The following is a 21,614-nucleotide window of genomic DNA, read 5'->3' on the forward strand; positions in this document are numbered from 1 at the left end:
AGGAGTCAATGATGGAGAGGAGCAGCGACAGATAAACAAGGCTGGAGGCGAAAAATAAAGGAGGCCAAGGCTCAATTTGGGCTGTAGTGCCGTAGAAGAAGAAGAACAGGATGGGAGGACGAACTTCCTTTTTGCACACTGTTGTGGGTTGTAAAATATGATAATATTGCACCTTTTTGTGCCTGCCCTTCCTGTTCTCTTGATTTTTGTTTTTTTTTTCATTTTCACTGCCACTTAAATGTTTGTAACCGTAATGATATTTAATAACGAAACGATTACTTAGTTAAGAAAAATAAGTGTTCAAAGAAATTTATTTAAACGACTAGGTACTGATTTATGAATAGATTAGTTGAGCTAACTTAAAAAGGACAGGACTCAAAACTAATACAAGCAAGCAATACGTTATCTTTGCAAAAAACGGCATCAAACATCAAACTGTATATTAAATTTAATTTTTGTTTTTTTTTCATTTTCACCGCCACTTAAATGTTTGTAACTCTAATGATATTTAATAACGAAACGATTACTTAGTTAAGAAAAATAAGTGTTCCAAGAAATTTAATAAAACGACTAGGTACTGATTTATCAATATATTAGTTGAGCTAACTTAAAAAAGACAGGACTCAAAACTAGTACAAGCACGCAATACTTTATCTTTGCAAAAAGCATCATCAAACATCAAACTCTATATTAAATTTAAAAGTGCATTTTGAATAAATGTTATGACAAATACGTGACTATAATACCTCTTGTAAATCGTACCTCTTGTTAATCCTTCGGAGGGGTGTTTAAATCTTGGTTATTTTTAAAATGCCGATAAGGCAATCTACCCACTCTTATTGCAGTTTTATGATAAGAATGGTTTATGGTTTATGAATATAACTCTAACCAAATTTGTTATCATTTCCTGTTCATAAAATTAAAAAATTTTGAAAATTTAATTTGTTTTTTCAATAAAAATATTCTTTTGTGATCTTTTCGGGCCCCATTAAAATGCGGGCCCGAGGCAGGGGCCTCATGGGCCTAGTGGTAAAATAGGCCCTGAACAGACACCAAATAAATGGCGTGAGTTATACTACTTAAATACAATTTCATAGTTATTAAGTACACATTAAAAAATTTTAAAAATTTTGCAAACAATATGTATTGTTATGCTCTACCTTTTCTATTTATTTAGATTAATTAGCAAATTCTTAATTTGATTGTGTGTGTGAAAAAATGGCTTGGATGCGAGTCCGTTAGCCACAGATTTTTATTTTATTTTTACCTCAATTTATTAGTTTTGTTATATTTATACGTATTTCACTTAAATGATTATATTTGTTTCTTTCAAGTAGTTTATGAGTAATTTATATATTTCCATTTTATGATTTGATTGATTATCCAATTATTTTATTCATTGCCTATGTAAAGACATCACTAAATTCCAATTAAATTTTCCAATCAATTTTATTATCAGGGCTAATTTTGTATTTGATACAATACCTGTAATCGGTGGATTCTAGTATTTCTAGTTGCTTACTTCTTCCAGGGTAGAAACAGGGAAATTGACAACACTCAAATTCATATAAATGTAATCTATTGTTTTTATCAAATGCCGTGTACATATGATTCAAAAATATTAAAATTTAACTTTGTTGCAACAATTCCTAACTTAATAAATTAAAACTCTAACTCTGATATCTCCTTGTTTTGACAAAATTATTTATTTAATTAATTTCTTATTTCCTCATACTAAATTGAATGCATTTTACTTTTCTTCTTTTGAATTGATTTCTCAAATTTGAAATGACTAACTGCGTTACAAAAAAAACAAGTAAACAAATATGGTCTTGATATAAATAACTTTTCTCTATTCAGACAAATGATTTGACTAACGTTTTATTCTTCACTCCCTCGTTTTCTGGATTGCGCTGTCCTTGATTCTCTCAACACGTACTCTCTGGCTGCTGCGAAAAAGTCCCCCTCGTCAAAACTGCTTCCAAGACAAACACACAGGACTTGCTCGAATATCTCGTGCACAAACGGATAATAATCAGCTACTCGTTCTAGACAAAACAAAGGAATCTCCCTCGGACCAGGAAAATTAACTCTTCAACCGGTCGACGATTTGGTTTCAACTTGACTCTGCTCGCAAAGGCTGATCACACCACTCTACACTGATTATACACTTTTAAAACTCGACTGCTTTCTTCCGATGTCAATTACACAGTGTCCGCATTTTTCTCTCGAATCCATACTCTCACATCCTTTATCCCTTCTCCCCATATTTTTCGTCCACTCAACAACAACCTCTCTCAAACCATTTATTTCTTAAGAAACCCAATATTCTTCCACATAACTTTTCCAATTTGTCAAATTCAAGGAAAATCATAATTAGTTATTTTCTACTTTCTACTCTTACAACTAAAATAATACCGTTTGTATACCACATTAAAATAACTTCCGGAAGGATCTTAAAAACGTTATTGTCCCGTCAACGCTCTCTCCACTTTCTAATCACCGAAATGTTTTGTTAATGTCCCGTCAATTTCGTCGAATAATTATCACTAATCGTTTTAATTTTTCCGAAACACTTGTTTACTAGTAAAATTAAATTCTAAACAAATTTGGCCATATACAGGGTGATGAAAAACTATCATTTCATGGTCGTTCATATAAATTTAATTTTTTTGAATTTCCTTAAAAAAAAACAATTCCACAACAGTAGGCGAACGAGGAAAAGGGAAAGTAAATCAAAAGATCTATGCCGCTGCAAATATGTACAAAAGTACTCGAAAGTAATAATCCTGCAAGTCAATTTGCTGAATTCAAATCGTTTATAAAAAAAGTCATTCACTGTATAAAAAGCTCTCTCAAGCAAATAAGCTTTCAAGGCCTTGCGAAAAGTGGGAAATGCTGCAATAGATTTGATGTTAGATGGCAGGTGATTGTGCATTTTTCTCGAATTGTATAGTATAAAGCACTTAACCAGCTCAGACCGTGGGGTTGGCAGATAAAGATTATGCTCCACGTTTCTAAGGGGATAGTTGTGAGTGGGTCTCTCTGGACCTTCTGATGCATGTTTGCGGATTAAACAAACGGATTCAAAAAGAAACAAAGAAGGAAGAGTTAATATTTTAAATTTTTTAAAGAATTCCTGGCAATGAACTCTGCTCTTGAGTCTCAGGGAGTAACGAAGAGCTCTCTTTTGTAGTTTAAAAATGCGCTCAAATTGAGTCGCACAACACGAACCCCAGAATGGAAGGGCGTACCGAAGATGAGACTCAAAAAGGGCATAATAAACGGTCCTAGATGTTGACAAATTCATTTCCGTAGCAACTGATCTTAGCGCAAAACAAGCAGAACTTAATTTTTTGTGTAAGGCATCAATGTGCAAGTTCCATTTTAGAGACTTATCCACAATAAGCCCTAAGAACTTCACCGATTCAACTACCTCTAGACTGTTGTTATTAAGTACTAAAGGTTGCATCATACTGTTGTAAGGTAGGACTTTGGTTTTAGAAACGTTAAATAACAGGAGATTCGAATCGCACCACGATTTAATGGTGACTAGGTCTGTAGCTATGGTATTGCGAAGATCCATAATATCCGTGTTACTCCAAGTAGTACTAGTATCATCTGCAAAGAGACATATTTTACCTTTAATGTTCAGACTAGAGATGTCATTTATGTACCTATATCAGAAACAATAAAGGGCCTAGAACTGAACCCTGAGGTACCCCACATTCTAATGGCATGCAAGAAGACGTCTTCGTGTCAACCCTTACAAACTGACTTCTTTTATTAAGATATGATTTAAGCCATTTAAAGCGAGGTATAGGGAGAAGAAGAATACCATGGTTAAAGAACCTGAGGAAATGGTTCTCCACAACAACTAATCTATTGAAAGCGTCAGTCAGTTAATAAATTAATTATAGCCAGAATGATCGCCAATATTCGAAACAAATAGGCACCAAAAGAAGATCTACCTAAACATTTACGGCCGATTTCATAATGAAGTTAAAGGAGGCTTTAAATTTAAAGTTGCCTTTAACTTTGAGATTTTCATTTCATAATCAAGTTAAAGGGTCCTTTTTATCAAAAGCCCTCTTTAACTTTAAAGTGCAGATTTCGGACCTTTACGTTGCTAAAGTCTCCTTTAAAGGGTACATAACCTATTTTGTTGAGTTGAAAACACAGTTGTTTTTGGTAACTTTTAAGGTTAACATAACAGTCAATAATAATTATTACTAGGATTAATTAATTGTACTTGAAAAGCACAATTATGTATAATTTTGAAACGTCTAGTTCAAGAAATTTATTGTATTCAGAAGACCAAAAATTAACCAGAACAGATTAAGAACAAACTGTTTTGAACAATAAATAATATGATGATCTGGATTTTTATCAAAGATTTAGGTTGAAAACAAACAGTTTTGTGTGCCTTCTTAAATAGAAAACCAAATAACTGTGCCTACTATTAGGTAAGTGACTAAAAATTTGTTGATATTAAGTAAAAACAATGCTGTTTATTTATTTTAGAGGTGGATGCATTACTCCCATGCAACAAATTCTGTTGGATTTTATGCATCAGGAAGTATGCAATTAAATTAGCTGATTTTACAGCAGTGTCCAGAGGTTCAGCAATAGAATTATAAAAATAGTATCCTTTACAATTGCAAGAATCATCAAGAGATCGAAAGCTGTTGAAGATTTTTACAAGATTGCTGTATTCCCTAGAATAATGAGTGCAATGGGTTATACTTTAATTAAAATAGATTCTGCAGATGTCCAGGATGCAGAAATTTTCAGGTCCAGAAAATCATTTTTTGCATTGAATGTTCAGTCAGTGATGCAAAATTTAAAATTAGAGATACTGTGGCCATCAAATAATACATTTTTAATAATAATGGGCTGAAGCATAATTCAGAGGCTTAGAATCACACAAATGTAGCTACATTTTGTTTTATTTTCGTCTACAGAAATATTAGGGTTACGGTAACTGAACGTTATAATATGTACCTAGGTATGCATGTGCTAACCCCCTGAATTTTGAAAGTGGTATCTTTGGTCATTACATATTATTGGTTGGTGACAGTGACGAACAAGGAATGTAGTAGAACAGCAATATAGGTTGTGGAAATGAAGATTTCCTATAATCCGCTTAGGAACGAGACTACAATTAGAAAACATGACTGTGATTGTTGCAACTAGAGTGCTTCATAATATTGCCATTGATATGGATGACAATTTTCCTGTGAATAAAACTGAAGATGAAGCAAACGATGAATAATTACAACCGATAAAAAATGATGAAAATATTTCAGAAAACAATATAACTTTGTTAATAAATGAACACTTTGGTAGATTGTAAATATATTTATTAATAAAAGCAAAATGAATGTATTGAACTTTTATTTATTTTAGTTTATCCCATTTTTTTATAGACCTGGATCCCACATACCAAAAACAGTTGATTGATAGCAAGCTGAAAATTTGTTAATAGCTTAACGGTGTCTAGTCGGACAAACTTTGATGTATGATGTATGGGAACACTGGAATGGGGGAAGTTTTAATTGTGGAACAGGTTAAAAATTTGGAACGTAAAACTAAGAAAACGTTCCACGTATTTTGTCGGACAGAACTTCCAATTGATTTGTTGCCATTTCATTAAACTCTCATGCAAAAATCAGACTCTCGTTTATCACCAACTGGGCATTATAATGAGTGGAACACGAAGAACATGTCAAATGACAGGAATCATGTTGGTTAGTAATAGCAGTTTGATTTTTGCATGAGAGTTTAATGAAAGGGTAACAAATCAATTATCAATTGGATGTTCTGTCCAACAAAATACACGAGACGTTTTCGTAATCTCACTTTCCAAATTTTTAAACTCTTCCACAATTAAAACTTCCCCTGTTCCAGTGTTCCCATATATCAAAGTTTGTCCGACTAGACACTGTTAAGCTATTAACAAATTTTCAGCTTGCTATTAATCAACTTTTTTTGGTGCGCGAGATCCAGGCTTATTAGGTAGTTTTATTTTTAAATCCAATAATTTTATTTTTTTATATTCTGCCTCTTCCCTTTCTATCCTTTTTTCCTTCTGTTCTGCAAATATGCAATGCAAATGAATATTAGCTTGCCTATACATGATACTCAATTATTGGGATAATTTAAATGATTTTTAACAAATAAAATATTGTAGGGACCTTTCCTTTATGCCTCACATTTATTTATTATATTTCTTTAACTTTCTATCTTTTGTAACACAAGAAGTTCCTCCTCTTTGCTAAAGTTTGTAGAAGTAATTTTAGTAGGTGTATATAATTATTAAATAATAGTAATACCTATAAGCATGATACTATAAATAACAATTACTCATTGTTATTTATATTATCATGCCTATCAGTACAATAATAAAATTAATAAAAAAATATGAAAAAAAATTTTTAAGAAACGCTTTTCTTTAGTTACGATTGACTAAAATTAAAAATATTATAAAAAAATCTACTAAAAAGCAAAAAATAAAAAAAAATTGAAAAAATCTAACACATCCGTCAAAGAAAAGCGTGGCGCGTGTTCATCGAATAAACGGTTTTCGCCCCACGCTTTTCTTTAACGAATGTGTTAGATTTTTTCAATTTTTTTTTTATTTTTTGCTTTTTAGTAGATTTTTTTATAATATTTTTAATTTTAGTCAATCGTAACTAAAGAAAAGCGTTTCTTAAAAAAATTTTTTTCATATTTTTTTATTTTTTACTTTTTAGTCTTACACTTTTCAAACATTAAAATATATCATCATGTTTATTAAAATATGTATAAAACATATGATGTACTAACATGAAAAAGAATCGGCAAAAAATTTGAAACTTTATTGTTTATTAATGAAGCATAACGTAAACAATTAACGTAAAAAATGAAATTATGAATTGTTCATATCATTAGCTATACAATCCGTAAAAGTTTCAAGTTTTTACATTGTAAAAAACACGAGAATTTAAGCGTTTTCCATTAAAATCGTTTTTTTTTATTGAAACAATTAATAAACATGAAAAAAAAATTTTATTGACTATTCGTGTATTGTTCCCGCGAATGCATATGTCTGCAAATTTTCACTCATTTGCATTGAAGAAAAGGCAGTCAAATTAACGTCTAAAGATTTGACGCAAACTATTGAACTAATTAGGTGATTAAAAAGAAAAGTAGAGTAATAATAAATATATAGAAATAGTAATAACAATAAGTAATAATAATTAAGTAATAAGTAACTTTTTGTAGTAAAAACAACAATTATAGGGGAAGTATCCTACAAACTGGCAAAATGTATGACATTCAAATGTCATTATTTCCATTTTAGTTCAAATATAACATAATTCAGTTTAACCAACAGTATAAAATTTCATTAAAACACACTTTACTAAAAGAATCCTTTAAATCGAATTATGAAATCAAAATCGTTAACAGCGGCTTTAAAGTCCACTTTAACATAAAGCCTCCTTTTACTAAAGTCCACTTTTTCGAATGATTATGAAATCGGCTGTTTTAGGTTGAGATTGTATAAATAAATTGTAATAAAAGTGGGGTTAATACAAAAAATGGAGTTTTATCTATGATTAAATTTTTCTTCGGGTAAATTCCATTATTTTTATTTTCATTTAATTTTCTTGTTCTGATTGTTATTCATTTTGGCAAATAGCAATTTGATTTAAAGAGTTATTTGACCGTATTATAATTTCACCAAAATATCTCTGGGATGAGAATTTTGACTAATTTCAGAATACGTTGAACGATAAGAGTAGAGTAACGGCTTACGAACAGCTGTAAGCGCCCCTCTCCCTCTCCCGATTCGATCTCCCTAACCGGAAATCCGCTGATACACTGAATGCCTTGTCTATTAAACGTCTAGATCTATACCCAGTCTGGCCACAAGAAGGAATTTAAATCGGAAACGAACATCTCTATAACAAAAGCCTTAGCGGTTTTGAGAATCAGTATTAATGGGTACTAAAAAAATACCTTGTGGCAGGTTATTTAAGCGCCTACATGTGTTATTTGTACTATTTTTCCGATGAAATAAAAAACATACGGACGTAATTAAAAATTTATTTAATTATGTGCTGTTAAAATTGTCATTCTAGCCTGTCACCCTTCCGTTTATCAAGCATCTGTGTGCTGTAGAAAAAAATGTTTTAAACAAGAAATGTACATAGCTGACATGATTTTAAACAGAAATGTTACTATACTAAATTTACAATCAAGATGAAGTAGAAATAAACAAACCAAGACACGTTAAATGCTACTAGGAGCCCTCCCGAATCATAATTTACAATGTATAAACTTTTGAAATCATGATTTGGGATTTACAATGTATGTTACCGTTAAAACCCGGTTTCAGTTAAAACCGGAATTTACTAGGAAAAACTAGTTTTAACTATGCGCTTTAGACAATTCTAGTTTTAACTAGTCAAAACTAGATTTCACTAATACATTCAGTTAAAACTATACTAAATTTACAATCAAGATGCAGTAGAAGAAATAAACAAACCGAGACACGTTAAATGCTACTAGGAGCACGCTCAAATCATAATTTACAATGTATATATTGTTATGATCTGCTTTCTATTACTTTTATATTAGTTATTATTTACTTGATCAATTATTTAATTAACGCAAATCATACATAAAAATTAAGAAAGATGCTCAGGGTGCCTTTTTATAATATAAAAAAAAATGTCTAAATTATCTTATGTTATACTTATCTTCTCTCGTGGTTTCAGTATCTCTTAGTTGATCCTTATCGGGATAAAATAGGAAAAGGAAATAAATAGAAAAATCATAAATAAAACATACAATTACCTTTATTATCAAAAGCAATGTTCTGTAAATTTATCAATTAAATTCTGTGGGCATAACTGTCCAAAAGAAACTTTTACCATATAAATTAATCTAATTCAAACAAATATTTATCGCTTTGTTCTTGATACCATTAATAAAACAAGCTAAACAAACAAATTTGGTATTCGCAAATTACTTATACTTCCTATTAAATTTTTGAAATGTTGGAATCTTAAATGCATATGCTTTTACGTAAAAAAATTTAACTTCTGATTATAAAGAAAATCTATCACATAGGTTATTGACTGACCTTTTTGATTCACACACAATGATGTCTCCTCTTGACCCAAACAGCTCCTCCTTGTTGATTATGTTAGGCTCCCAATCAAAGCCCTCTCCGTTCTCAGCAAACAATCCAGCAGGATACCAGCAACTATTTCTCCAAAACACAAGCCAAGCCTCTTTTTGCCAGTACTCGTTCAATAAACTCCAAAACTCTCTCCTCTCTTTCTCTCAACAATAATCTCCCGAGACCCAAGTATCTTTTTTACTTGGTGTCACAAATAATTTTAATAACGATAATTCTTGTAACTTACTCTCTTGGACTTTACAGAATCAAAGAGGTATTTCTTCTCGATTTGATTTGTCTCTCGTTCCACTTTCAGCTACTCTCACTATCAAAAACAACCACTAGTACTTGCTTCTGAACTACTCACGAAAACTTTTGACTGCTCTTCTCGAATGCCCGTAACACAATAATCTTTTCTTTTACAAACTGTCTCAACATTCAAACAAAACTTCCCCCATTCCAAATTTCCAAGCCAATCAGAAACATTTCTCTCTCCACTCTTCCTCTGTTTCATTCGAAAAAATCCAGTCATTCTATCAAACAATACTTCTACTCAAAACTTATGACTTTTCGGAAATTATCTAAATATTCCTATCATTAAACAAACATATTTAAAATTTCAAACTTTCTTTACCTTAATTTTCTAAGAACTAATTACCTATGGCTTCTATATTTCCCGTAATAAACAATCGGTTTAAAATACTAATCCTAAATAACTTTCACTTCACTTTTATTTACAAAAATGTTTTTAATATTCTTCATGGAAAAATTCATTAAGGAGAAACCATTTTGCGTTGAAAGCTAACTTCTAATAAATATTTACAAATCAATATACAGGGTGTATCAAATTTATGTGCCCGCGTTATATTAAAAAAATTAAAATTTTTATTCTATCTTTGATTGATAAATTGAAACACAATAATATATATATTGTAAATCCCAAATCATGATTTCCAAAGTTTATACATTGTAAATTATGATTCGGGACTGCTAGTAGCATTTAACGTGTCTTGGTTTGTCTATTTCTACTGCATCTTGATTGTAAATTTAGTATAGAAACGGATTTCATTTAGAGTAGTTTATACTAGTTCCAAATAGTTTTTTCTGGAATTACTAGTGAATACCAGTTAAAATTGTTGCGAGAAGAGATAAGTACTACGGCTTATTCGGGGTAGTGTTAATGACGAAGGCGGCCGGTTGGTAGCAAACTAGTGTGTACAACTGTTGATTGTTTTGCATCGTTTTTATTGGTTATATTACACCACTGTGTATCATTCACCATGAGTGATAATATCAAATATCAGATTGAGAGCAGAGATATAATAAAGTGAAAAAAACGCGTTTTGGAAATGATTTTACAAATGGAAGAGACAGAGAAGAAAGAAAGTCACTGCAATATTGTGACCAAAAGCATATACAATAAATTAATGGTCGAAGTACAAGATGCGGAACTGTCTGCCAAGAAAACACCATTACAAAATCATAGACTAAAATGATTTAGAATTGTTGGAGTTGACGAAATAAAAAATCTAGCTTCTAAAATTAATCCCATCAAATATTATGTACCTGCCGAAGACATTTTTGGCATAATTGAAGGTGCTATTGTTTATGGAGATCGGGATAGGTTGAACACTGAAACCGCCAGGAAATAGGCAAATATAATAATTGATATGATCAATACTTTTATACCAATGCTATGAAACCAGCCAACAGAAGAAGAGTAAAAATATAAAAGCAAAGAGGGGTCTTGTGTCGAAATCTATATTGCATTCAGAAATGAATAGTCGCTGTCAGGTAGATTTGATCGATATGCAATCACAAGAGGTTCTGCTCTAGATCGATAGAGAACTACTCTAAATGAAATCCGTTCGGGATTTCTAGTTTTAACTGAATTTAACAGTCAAACCTAGTTTTGACTAGTTAAAACTAGAATTGTCTAAAGCGCATAGTTAAAACTAGTTTTTCCTAGTAAATTCGGGTTTTAACTGAAATCGGGTCTTAACGGTAACATATATAAATTATATATAATATAACATATATACATTGAGGATAAAGAGACTTGGTGGTGGTCAAATGAAGTACAAGGAAAAATAAAAGAGAAGAGAAAATTATATAAAAAGTGGCAAGAAACCAGATCGGACATAGATCTTCAAAACTATATGGTCGCCAAAAAGGAAGCGAAAGTAGCAGTAGCAAAAGCTAAAGCAGAAGCGTATTCAAACCTATACGATCAACTTGATACCAGGGAAGGCGAAACGAAGATATATAAAATAGCCAAACAGAGAGCAAAGAAAGCAAAAGATTTTAATCAGATTAGATGTATCCGAGATGAAAATAATAAAATACTAGTTTACGAAAGGGATGTCAAAAAGAGATGGAGAAAGTACTTTGACAGCTTATTAAATGAAGAATTTGACAGACAGCCTGTAGAGTCAACGGAGACAGTAGCAGCAATGGTCACCAAAATAACCAACGAGGAAGTGGCTCAAGCGCTTCAAAAAATAAAGAAAGGAAAAGCGGTAGGACCAGATGATATTCCTGGGGAAGTATAGAGAGCATTGGGAGAGACAGGAACAAGGTGGCTAGCAGGTCTATTTAATAGAATTATGGAAGTTGGACAAATGCCAGACGAATGGAGAAGCAGTATACTGGTAGGGGAACAAGGGGCTTGTTGTAACAGGGGTAAGTAGTAACACGGCTTTTCCATAGGTTATTTTACCATTTTTAACTAATTTAGCTGACTCAATCTTATTCTCTTATCGCCCTGCAAATGACACCGTCGAGCCAGCCATCCTCCGATAGTTGCAAATAGTAGTTTTGTGCATGTGCTTCATTTGGATGAGGTAATTTAAAATTTGACTCTTATAAAATTTTGGTTATCGCTATTGTTTTAAACGGAAATTAATCTTTCGGTGTTCATTTCTTTTCTAAATTTAGTTATACTTTGATGTTGCTTAACGATTTTATGATTAGCAAGATATTTTTAGAGTTATTTTAATAAATGTACAAAAGTGTGCTACGGGGTATGTTGTAACAAAACGTTGGGACTTGTTGTAACGTGTTACAAATTGCGCTGAATCTTACTAAATTTATGATCTACAATATAAAAACGTATTATTTAGTTTAGTAATAGTCCAGAACGAGACAACATAAAAGAAAATCAGAAAGGGCAACTCAAAGCCAGGAAGTGAAGTCTACGAGTTAGGTTCAGCGGAAATTTTAGATAATCAATGTAGCATAAAGCAAGCAAGTAAAACAGCAGGGACTGTGTCATGTATCTTTATAACGGTATAGAAAAAAAGAAAAACATTAAGACTCTAAAAGTGGGCTGTACTAAACCAGGGATAGTTTTTACTGCCGAAGAAGGAAGTAAAATGGCTTCATATATTCTGAAGTGCACCGAAGTATATTTTGGACTAGTTCCCATGAAGATGCGAAAACTGCCTTACCAATATGCTGTGAAACTCAGTCCTAAGCAACTTCCTTCTTCTTGGTATCAAAATTATACAGTTGGTCCAGATTGGGTCCAAAATTTTATGCGTAGAAATCTACATTTATATTTAAGAACACCAGAAGCCACCTTATAAGTCGAGCAACAGCTTTCAACAGGACTAACGTGGGTATTTTCTTCGAAATATTCCAAAAAATTCGAATTTTCGTAATGTTACAACCTGCCCCAATAGATGTTACAACTAGCCCCAAGCGCGGGGTAAGTTGTAACGATACACTTTTTTTGGTAAAATGCTAGTTGATTAAAAAATAACAGTCTTCTTAACTTTTCTTTAGCTCAATTTTATTCAGAAAGAGTTAAACTAGCATTTAGTGTTTAATTAGTGATAATTGGGAAAATAGCTGTCAAGATATATTTGATTTTATGAAAATTGTTACAACTAGCCCCCTTCTCCCCTACCTGTTTACAAAAACAAGGGAGATATACAACAATGTACAAACTACAGGGCTATAAAACTGCTTAGCCACACCATGAAAATATGGGAAAGAGTAATTGATAGACGGATACGTGAAGAGACCGAAATATCCGAGAATCAATTTGGCTTTATGCAGGGTAGATCAACAACAGATGCAATTTTCATTATAACGCAGTTGATGGAAAAATACAGGAGTAAAGAAACAAACGCTCATATGGTATTCACTGATCTTGAGAAAGCATATGATAGAGTTCCTCGAGAGATTCTGTGGTGGGCACTCAATAAGAAAGGAGTCCCTGGTGAATATGTAAAGATTGTGAGGGATATGTATGAGGGAGTAACGACTAGTGTTAGGACAGGTGTGGGAAACACTGATAAATTTCATGTGAAAGTAGGATTGCATCAAGGTTCTGTGCTTAGTCCGTATTTATTCTCATTAGTTTTGGACCAGATAACAGCGAAAATACAGGGTAACATTCCATGGTGCTTAATGTATGCTGATGATGTCGTGTTAGTAGGAAATAGTGAAAGAGACTTAGAACAAAAACTGGAACAGTGGAGACAAGCTCTGGAGGAAAAAGGTTTAAAACTTAGTAGGACAAAAACAGAGTATTTGGAATGTTCATTTAAAGATGGAGCTACTACAAATAAAATGGTATCTTTGGATAGTGAAATGATTGTAAAAAGCAATAGTTTTAAGTACCTAGCCTAGGATCGGTATTACAGAGTAATGGAGAAATAGATGGAGATGCATGCAGTAGAATTAGGGCTGGATGGATGAAGTGGAAAGAAGCGAGTGGTGTGTTGTGTGACAGAAAAATTCCAATGAAGCTGAAGGGAAAATTCTATAAAACAGCCATAAGACCAGCTATGATGTACGGAACTGAATGTTGGGCAGTGAAAAAGAAAGAGAAACAGCGAATGCATGTGACGGAAATGAGAATGCTTAGATGGATGAGTGGAGTGACAAAGAAGAATAAAATTAGAAATGAGTATATTAGGGGAAGTCTAGGTGTGGCACCAATTGATGCCAAAATGAGAGAGCATAGGTTAAGATGGTTTGGTCATGTTCAACGTCGAGACGTTAACCACCCAATACGAAGAATAGCTGAAGTGCAGATTCCTGGAAGGAGTAGGAGAGGAAGACCAAAGAAGACCTGGGGGGAGACGATAAGGCAGGACATGTTGGTAAAGGGGATTAACATTGATATGGCCCAAGATAGAATTGTGTGGAGAAACGCAATTAGGGAAGCCGACCCCGCATAGGGATAAGGCAAAGAGAATGATGATAATAACATATATAGGTACATTGTAAATTATGATTCGGGAGTGCTCCTAGTAGCATTTAACGTGTCTTGGTTTGTTTATTTCTACTGCATCTTGATTGTAAATGTAGTACAGCACTTTATGTGTATAACGAACCGTTCTCTCAGAAACAACGCTTGAAGCGAAAGGCGACTTTAAATGTCAGTTACGCGCGAACCATTTTGTTGAAATGAAATTTGCATCAGCCCGACAGTAAAAATTCGATTTGCATTTTACTGCAAATAAAGTCAGTTTCTATAAAGCTGTTAAATAAATAAACGTTGCGCGATTTTTGATATTTTTTACGTTTCTCATGAGATCAATAAAATTTATCACTTCCATTGACAGGTCGTCGTAGAATTTCCATTGTTAGAGCCCAATCTTCAAAACCTATGCAAAAACAGTTTCAGCGGCTCTCATTTCGCTCCAGGAAATAATGGCATCTATGTTTTATATGTCCTTGATCGAATAAAGACGATTTAATATTAACGTGAGTTTTTTTGATCATTTTTGCTGTGAATTAATATTAGAGTTAGATAAAAATATTACAGACACCTAAATAATACCAAATCACAAAGATGCTTCAATTTTGTTATAAATAAATTTATTTATCATTGTTAAGTGGTTGAAAAACATTGAATAAAAATGGCTTGTTTCCCCTTATTTTTTGTATTTATTGTTATTTTGCAGCAAGGGTAATAAATTGAAACATTTTTAACTAATTGTATCTCATAAAAATTTCAATTATCGGTCTTTTATTTCAGTATGACTTTGCTACAAAATGAATCGTTTTAAAGTTATAAGCAAGTTATAAGCGTTTGCCTCGCTACAACTCTGTTCCATTTTAATATTTTTTTCTGAAATTTTTACAGTATATAGCTCTAAAATTTCTGAAGATAAGGGTACCTGCTTCAAGTTTTTGTTCTTATCATGATAAAGGTTATGAATTTGTCAAAGAAGCAGGTGCGGATTTGTGCAATTCAAAGTTTAATCACAAAAGTTGTGTGACGAAGTTTAAAATTTAGCTTCTTAATTACGTTTATTTGAAAGTAGAGAGTACAAAGAAATTCTCTGGTAAGTTTTAGATCAAAATGTTTTATAGAAAAAAAAATAGTGCAACTTTTAATGTCAACATTAGAAAGCCCCAATATAACGCTTATTTTTTTGAGGGACAGACAATCTAGGTCTCATTTCTCACCTTTAGTACTATCCTTGGATTATAAGCTTTCACTTGACACCTCATTTGTCATTCTACCTAGTATACCTAATGACGGAGAAGTAAACGTTCTTATTATATTATTCTTGTAGGTACATTTAACATTGATTGAAATTATGAAAGAAATGGCATGGCAACACTGTGACGCACAAACATAAGATTGAGCTGTGCGTTACATAGGGTGCACTAATATCCAAGATGTCCAAAAAATGTATAAGAAATGTTTTATAGGCAAAAAATGATTTTGTCACACTTTATGATTTAAAACAGGCAAAATCAGCTGTACGTCTTCACGGAATTGTCATCATCTACCCCCCAAATACCTTTTAAAAAGATTTTTTATGTTTTTCCCTATTGACTGGAATACTATGGCTGTTTCTTTTGTCGTAAGATTTAATTAAAATTTAAATCATGCACTGACTTATCCGTTACTGTTGAATTGTTATCTCGGCAGTACTTACTGGTTTCTGTTTTTCTAAACCTCTCCACGCTTGACTCTGAACTTGAACTTTCACTATATGAATTACTTGAACTGCCGCCGCCTGTAGCATTTCTGCCGCCTCGGAAACATTGACTCCGGATAATGTTTTTAAAAATTAAAGGGTAGATAGTTTTAACAATCATTTTGCACAATACTACGACAATTATTTAAGTTATATTTTCACACTGAACACTTCTAACACTTAGTCTTTTCTGAAATAATATTGTTCATTCATTTTGTCTAAGTGACCAACCAAGTCCTTATCAGTGTGTATACAAAGCTAAAAGATAAGCCATATTTGTAAACTGACACTCAGTTTTATTTCTTATTTTTATGGATTTTCTATCGTATTGGGCTGATCATGAGTGTGCAGGAACTAACTCGCCCAGATGGAAATATGTTCTAAATGTGTTCGAGATTTTCTCATTTCTCTCTCTCTCTCTCTATCTCTGTCTTTATCTCTGTCTCTATATCTGTCTCTATCTCTATCTCTATCTCTATCTCTATCTCTAGATAGATTGGAAATCAGAAGACGTCGAAGAACGTTGTAAACCAGTATTATATACAGGGTGTCCCGAAAAGATTGGTCATAAATTATACCACACAATCTGGGGTCAAAAATAGTTCTATTGAATCTAACTTAGCTTAGTACAAATGTGCTCATAAAAAAAGTTACAGCCCTTTGAAGTTACAAAATGAAAATCGATTTTTTTGAATATATCGAAAACTATTAAGAGATTTTTTATTGAAAATGGACATGGGGCATTTTTATGGCAGGAACATCTTAAAACAAAATTATAGTGAAATTTGTCCACCCCATAAAAATTTTACGGGGGTTTTGTTCCCTTAAATCCCCCCAAACTTTTGTGTACGTTCCAATTAATTCATTATTGTGGTACCATTAGTTAAACACAACATTTCTAAAACTTTTTTGCCTCTTAGTATTTTTTAGATAAGAAAGTTTTTATCGGGATGCGGCGTCTTTTTTAATATGTTTACATAAAAATTTTATGGGGGTTTTGTTCCTTTAAACCCCCCAAATGTTTGTGTACGTTCCAATTAAACTATTATTGTGGTACCATTAGGTAAACACAGTATTTTTAAAACTTTTTTGCCCTTTAGTCTTTTTTTGATAAGTCACCTTTTATCGAGATGTGGCTTCTTTTTCAAAATATACGTAATAATGTAAATTATAAATAAATTTTCAGATTATTAACAGCTCTCTATAATCGTACTTCACCATATACAAATATGTGGTGGATTCGACAAATATTCAAAATATCTCGATAAACACTGGCTTATCGAAAAAGTACTAAGAGGCAAAAAAGTTTCAAAAATATTGTATTTACCTAATAGTGCAACAATAATAATTTAATTGGAACGTACACAAAAGTTTGGGTGGGTTTACGGGAACAAAACCCCCTTCTTCTTCTTCTTCAAGTCCGTCTCCTATCGGAGGTTGGAAATCATCACAGCTATTCTTATTTTACTGGCGGCTGCCCTAAATAGGTCGATGGAACTGCAGCCGAACCATTCCCTCAGATTTCTTAACCAAGATATTCTGCGCCTACCGATACTTCTCTTACCCCTGATTTTACCCTGAATGATCAGTCTCAGCAGCGAGTATTTGTGACCTCTCATAACATGGCCAAAGTATTCAAGCTTTCTTCTTTTAACAGTAAGTACAACTTCACATCCTTTTCCGATCCGACGTAAAATTTCGGCATTCGTCACGTGGTCCACCCAAGATACACGTAGCATTCTACGGTAACACCACATCTCAAAAGCTTCAATGTTTTTAATGCTGCCCATCTTGATGGTCCATGACTCAACTCCGTATAATAAAGTGGAGAAGATATAACACCGCAGCATACGCACTCTCAGATCAAGATTTATGTCACGACTACAGAGAAATATTTTCATCTTGTTAAATGCTGATCTAGCTATTTCTATTCTTGCTCTTATTTCTTTTGTTTGATCGCCTGTATAATCCAGGCAAGCTCCAAGGTATTTATAGGAGGATACCCTCTCTATAACCGTGTTATTGACAACCAAATCATTCCTGGCGTGTGGATCTTTTGTTATTACCATCCATTTAGTTTTTCTGAGGTTTAATGTAAGTCCGTAGCTGTTGCAGTAGTGGTTAGTGCGTTCCATCAGTCGTTGCAGATCTGTAAGATTGTCTGCTAATATCACTGTGTCGTCAGCGTATCTCAAATTATTGATTGTATTTCCGTTGATCACTACACCACAACTAACGTCCGACAGAGCTTCTTTAAATATGACTTCGCTATAAAAATTAAACAAAAGAGGAGACAGAATACACCCCTGTCTTACTCCTCTACATATTTTGATCTCCTCAGTCATTTCATCATCTACCTTGACTTGTGCTGTTTGATTCCCATACAAATTAGTTATTATTCTAATATCTTTTTCATCAATGTTCTTTTCGACTAGAAGTTGTCTCAGTCGGTCGTGTCGGACTCTATCGAAGGCCTTCTCAAAGTCTATAAAGCAGGCGTATACATCCTGATTGATATCCAAACACCGTTGAAATAGTACGCCCACACCAAAGAGCGCTTCCCTCGTACCAAGGCCGTTCCTGAAGCCCATTTGTGTTTCACTTATATCTTCTTAAGTTTGCGGAAAATTCTATTATGAATGATTTTTAGAAAAACTTTAAGCATATGACTCATCAAGGCAGTCGTTCTGTAATCCGAGCACTCTTTTACCCCCATAAAAGTTTTATGGGGTACACAAATTTCACTTTAATTTTTTTTTAAGATGATGCTAGTATAAGAATGCCACATGTCCATTTTCAATAAAAAATCTCTAAGAGTTTTCGATATATGAAAAAAAATCGATTTTCAGTTTGTAACTTCAAAGGGCTGTAACTTTTTTTGTGTGCACTATTGTATATAGGTAAGTGAGGTTCAATCAACCTATTTTTGACCCCAGAATCTGTGGTATGATTTATGACCATTCTTTTCGGGACACCCTGTATATTTATGTTTATGAGTCAATCAGTGTTTTTATTTACAAAAAATTCTACAACTCTTACAAGAAAAGTGATATTCAGATAATTCAAAATGCAAAATCTTAGGAATATCTCCAGGATAATACAAAAGGAGCATGTAACAAAATCAGCCCTCCAATTTTTCCACAGAATTTTTTAAAGTTAGGAGAAAATACAACGCTTCCATTCACCCCCGTATAATGCCATCTAGCAAAAAATTTTTGTTACCGAAATAATAACAAACGATACCAAAACATGTACCTATAACCTGATGCAAGAATCTTGAAAACTTAATCAAACATTTTGGGTGGCGGAATTTTGTGCCGGTGAGTGTATTTAAAAATTATCTTTTTTTTTTCAAATTAGAAAGTAAATTTCCCTTTAATTTAAAAAGGGCTCTCAAGCCTTTAAAATACACATTGTTTCAAGCGAACTATTCCGACCGTAGTTGTCACGCAGTGCGTCGAAAAATTCTTCTTAATCGTTTATTATTTATTTTTCCGTTTTCTTGTACAAGCTGAAGCAGACAAGAGATTATTGGGGTTCGACAGTTGTTGTGTCGCAGAGTCTAATCACTGCGTATGCAGATGAACCACATTTTGTAGCGTGAGCGTGAAGTCATCATTAAAATGGACTTAATAGAGGAAATATTATGTAGTCCAACTGCACTAGTGAACCGGTCACTAGAAATCGACAAGATACGGTTATTAAATGGACACTTTCATAAAATTTACTTATGACTTAGAATCATCTTAATAAGTTTTTAACGGATGACAGATAAGATCTCATGGATGACAAATGAGATCCTGAAACTAATGGACGAGAGAAGAAAAGCCAAAAATGACCGAGACAAATATAAAATCATAAATATATCAATAAGAAGGAAAATCAGAGAAGCGAAAGAAAAAGAAGTAATGGAAAGATGCGAAGAAATTAAGTATCTGCAGTCAAAGTAGGAGCCTAAGTACTTAGCGGAGCTAAGTGATGGAATCTCTATAAACGGAAGAATAGTAAATAACATAAGATTCGCTGATGACACCGTTATAATGGCAGACACCCTGGAATCGCTACAAGAATTGCTAAATAGAATTAACGATTATTGCATTTGATACGGACTAAAAATAAACAAGAAAAAAACTAAATTTATGATTGTCTCAAAAACAGAACATGGAAATGAAAGGTTAATGATAGAGCAAACCCAAATAGAAAAAGTGAAGACATACAAATATCTGGGAACCTGGGTTGATGACAAAAATGACCAAAGCCAAGAAATTAAAGTCCGAATTGAAACTGCAAGGCAAGCATTTATAAAAATGAAGACACTGCTTACAAACAAAGACTCTCAGACTGAGGGCTCTAAGATGCTACATATTTTCTATATTGCTATACGGAATGGAACCTTGGACATTGAAGAGACAACACATAATAAGAATAGAAGCGTTCGAAATGTGGTGTTACAGAAGAATATTGAAAATTCAGTGGGTTCAAAGGATTACCAATGTTGAAGTGCTACGACGTTTAAATAAGGAGTTAGAAATTATGAAGAGTATAAAAACTAGAAAACTGGAATATTTGGGTCACATTACCAGAGGAGAAAAATATGAGTTGCTGAGAATTATTATGCAAGGAAGGATCCAAGGAAGAAGAAGCATAGGAAGAAGACGCATCTCCTGACTGAAGAACCTTAGAGAATGGTTTAACTGTAGTTCATTACAACTGTTCAGAGCAGCAGCCAACAAAGTGACCATAGCCATTATGATATCCAACCTCCGATAGGAGAGGGAACTTTAAGAAAAAGTCAAAGTACGATAGTCACAATGTACACAGCAAAATTAAAGAACTCATAGGTGGACTAAGACGAAGAGAGAAAAGAAATCTAACTGATTCTGACGGAAACATCGTCTTGGATAAACATAGTAAAATAAGCACGTGGAAAGAATACCTGAAGAAACTATTTGAAGACCAAAAAGATAACACCATGATGGACCAACATTATTACAGCAGGAGGTTTTTTCTGCAATAACACAGCTAAAGGATGGTAAACAGCAGGACTCGATAATATTCAAGCAAAACTACTCAAAATACGCGTAATGGACAACGAGTCAATAGCAATAATCACAAAGATACTTAACAACATAAATACAACTCTGGGGAAATACCAACAGAATGGCTGAAGTCTGAGTCTATTGGCGCTATTTATTGCACTATGGCGCTACCCTGTCAGGGTAGTTCTTCACTCCTTGGCCTACATAATTTTATAAGATGTATACCTCTCCTCTATGTCTCTATCGTGACCTTTCTTTGGTTACCTACAACTTTACAACGAATTATTTGTTATTTTTGTTATGTTCTTAGATTTGGTTTCCTATTCAATGGATATCTTGTATTTCCTCGTTTTCTTCTATTTAAGTGTTGATTTTATTAGTTGGGTAATTCTTATATAAGAGGTAAGTTGAGCGGCAATCAGTTTAAAATAGAAATCTTGTACTATAAGTTGT

The 21,614-nt window shown here is 33.0% G+C and overlaps 1 protein-coding gene across 2 annotated transcripts in view; it reads right to left on the reverse strand.

The window, feature by feature from the left end:
- LOC114333588 (myocyte-specific enhancer factor 2) overlaps positions 1-21,614 on the reverse strand; it is a 427,721-nt gene that overhangs the window by 339,793 nt on the left and 66,314 nt on the right. The window contains exon 1 of one of the 2 annotated variants that reach the window (XM_028283486.2): positions 16,081-16,332. The exons of the other annotated variant lie outside the window; for it this stretch is intronic. The gene's annotated coding sequence lies outside the window, so the exon portion shown is untranslated. Of the gene's footprint in view, positions 1-16,080; positions 16,333-21,614 lie in introns of those variants that run through there. 2 annotated transcript variants of the gene reach the window in all.

The sequence above is a fragment of the Diabrotica virgifera genome, chromosome 10 (assembly GCF_917563875.1).
Source record: "Diabrotica virgifera virgifera chromosome 10, PGI_DIABVI_V3a".
Taxonomy (NCBI): Eukaryota; Metazoa; Arthropoda; class Insecta; order Coleoptera; family Chrysomelidae; genus Diabrotica; species Diabrotica virgifera.